Source organism: Tupaia chinensis, unplaced genomic scaffold (genome assembly GCF_000334495.1).
Source record: "Tupaia chinensis unplaced genomic scaffold, TupChi_1.0 Scaffold000278_1, whole genome shotgun sequence".
In the NCBI taxonomy this organism is placed as follows: domain Eukaryota; kingdom Metazoa; phylum Chordata; class Mammalia; order Scandentia; family Tupaiidae; genus Tupaia; species Tupaia belangeri.
The window spans coordinates 1843794-1846995 of NW_006159761.1; the positions used below are offsets into that span (position 1 = coordinate 1843794).

General features: G+C 37.8%; 1 pseudogene; it reads left to right on the forward strand.

The window, feature by feature from the left end:
- The first annotated feature begins 530 nt into the window (after positions 1-530).
- LOC102480398 (eukaryotic translation initiation factor 1A, X-chromosomal-like) lies at positions 531-1201 on the forward strand (annotated as a pseudogene).
- The last annotated feature ends 2001 nt before the right edge of the window (positions 1202-3202 follow it).

The window sequence follows — 3202 nt, forward strand, 5'->3', positions numbered from 1 at the left end:
TGTGAGACTCTGTCATTTTCCTAGACAATCCGCATAGTTAAGATGAAACCACACATTGTGCTTTGTCCTCTGTTAACAGATATTCCACTCCCAAGACAGCTTAAATCCATTGATATGGGTCCACATGGAACACACACATTGGATTTAATCTTTGTGGAAATCTTTGGTAACAGAGTGACCACAGTTTTGACTTTTGGGTCAATGACGTGAGGCAGGGTCTTCAGCATAGGTGGTTCATCACATAGAATTCATTCCTTGCCTTGGTTAAAGATACATACAGGATGGAGGTACTGCTAAACAGATTATGTTTCTAAATTCATGGATTTCTTCTCTATTCGATTGACCCAAAGTGGACATGATGATAATTTAACATCTAGTCTTTGTTCTTGGTTATATCAATGTTAAGATTTAGATAAAGTTTTCTGTTTTCATTTTAATCACTGCAAGCGTTCCAGTAGTAACTACCAGAAAGCCGTCAGCAGCCTCCACCCATAAGAAGTCGAAGGTTTTGAGAGTTTGCCATCACCATCATGCCCAAGAATGAAGGTAAAGGAGGTAAAAACATGTGCAGGGAGTAAGATTGAGAATGAAGCTGAAAAAACAGAGTTAGTGTTTAAAGAAAATGGACAAGTGTATGCTCACATAATCAAGATACTGGGAAATGGACAATTAGAGGCAAGAAATGTGTTTTGATGATGCTAAAAGGTTATGTCATAAGAGGAAAACTGAGAAAAAGTTTGGATATATAGGTTACTCTGCAAGAATCTCAGGATAATAAACCACATGTGGGACAAGCAGTTTGTGTAATGGCTATGTCACAGAACTCCCACGTAGTCCAGGGCATTTTGAGTCCAGTACCCAGTGGCTTAAACTCACGCTGAGCGAGTGTGTGTGAGTGCCCAAGATCCCAAGAGGAGAGTGGAGGAGACAGAATTGCAGTGTGGCCATCCCCACAGGGGGTGAGTTCTTGCTTTCTGTCTATCTTTCTGGCAAGCACATGTGTCCTATAGCAAAAAACCTCTTAAAAAAAATAGCACATGTAATTTTGAAGTAAAATGCAAATGAGTTTAGAAGTCTCAAGGCCCATGGAGAGCTTCCAGAACATGCTAAGATCAATGAAACAGACATATTTGGTCTTGGAGTTGATGAAATCCAGTTTGATGATATTGCAGATGGTGATTGAGACATGGATGATATTTAAATGCAACTCAGTATTTCATGCTCCAAGCTTTCTGATGATCGGTCTACATATGCAATTGGCACTCATTAAAAAGACTTCATTTGGAATGAGGATAGTTTAATTTGTTTAAAATATTTATTGTATTTCTTTTAAAGTTGATGAAGCCAAATTCTCTTAAATGAAATGGTAACATTGTTATTTTGATGTAATAGAACTTTGGTGTAAAAAATCATTATATCCACATTTAAAAGAAAGAAACCTATATTCACATCTAGAAAATGGGTGTTTTGAATAAATTGTTTGCCTTATATTTCACATGAATTACAATAAGGTCTAGTTCCAACTGTTTACTCAACAAAATTTTCTGCATATTTAGTTGTTAAGATGTTCTCTTGAAGTTTTATGAAAAATTACGGGAATGTAGAAAAGAGCATTTGGAGACACAAACAAATAAGGTTATTTTTCATATTTATGTAGTCATAAGTAATTTTATATAGACAATAAGAAAAAATATTTTAAAATTTTATTTATTTTTTATATAAATTTATCTTAATTTCTTTTATACATTCAATTATATATGTCATGTAGCTTGTAAAGTGAATGTTCCAACAGAAAGCTTCCAGTCCACTCCACCTCTGACTGTGTTGGCCTTCTGGGTGCAACTCGACGGCTGTGAACTCCTTCCCTCCCAGCTAGGGGGACCCCTTCCAGACCCCAGTGTTAGCCAGGACAGAAAGCTTCCAGGCCTCTCCAACTCTGGCTGTGTGGGTCCTCTGGGTGCAGCTTCATGGCTGTGAAGATTCCCCCAACCAGGGTGCCCCCTTCCATACCCAGTGGTAGCCACATAGGCAAGTGTCACTGTCCTTCTTATTCTTCTCTGTCCCTTCTAACTTTTTTCTTTTTTTCTCTTTTGTAAAAAACAGCTCCTCTGCCCTGTTTGTGCCTTTCTCCTGTTAATTTGTCTTGGCTTCCCGCAACCAGGACAGAAAGCATCCAGACCACTTCACTTCTGACTGTGTTGGTTATGCGTTTTTTTATTTTAACCCAATTTCATTATGTACCATGTGATTTCTTTTTTCCCTCCTCTTTTTGTTCTAGTTCTTTCCTTCCTTTTTCTCTCTTTTATTTCTATTTCCTACATTCTTTTTCTTTTTATTTACTTTGTTGTTTTACTACTCAGCCTTTACCCACGTCATAGAGAAGACTAGGCACATAGTAACTAAACATGTGAACATGGTGAATTTTAGACAAACCTTTGCTTCCCACTGTAGTTGTTGCATGAGGTGTGAAATTCCCTATCATAAATCCAATTGCAAAACTTATTCTGTGATTCCCACATGGTAGGATGCAGGAGAAAGGAGAAATTAGCAGCAATCTATTTCATAGTAAAGAAAATACATGAGCTCACAGTTACCGAATCCCTCTCCAACAAATTAGCCAAAAAGTCAACACATTACCAAAAGACTAAGAATCAGAGAAAAGCATCAAGGATGAGAGAATAAAGTAATACACCTCAAGAAAGGGAATGGTGTAACTCATCTCCAAGTAGAGAAAATTTGGAGTACATTACCGAAGTGTCGGAAGAATAATTTAGAATATTTATAGTAACTACATTTGATGAGATGCAAAAGAAAAGAGATGTTGAGCTCCAAGGGATGAGAAAGTCCTTCCAAGGTATGAAAGAAGAATTAGACACCATCAAAAAGAATCATATAGAACTGTTAGATATGAAGGCTCTAATACAGGAAATCAAACCCTAAAAAGTATAAAAAGTAGGTTAAACCATGCAGAAGATAGAATCTTAGGAGTAGAACACAAAACTTCTTTTTTTTGGAGTGGTTTTCGCTGTAGGGCACATGTACTCACAAGAAAGACAGAGAGAGACAGAGAGATAGAAAGTGAAAAATCACTCCCCGGGGGTGATGGCCACACCTCAATCCCTTCTCCTCCATTCTCCTCTCGGGATCTTGGGCACTCACCAACAAGCACTCCATGTCAGTTTAAGCCACTGGATCCGGGACT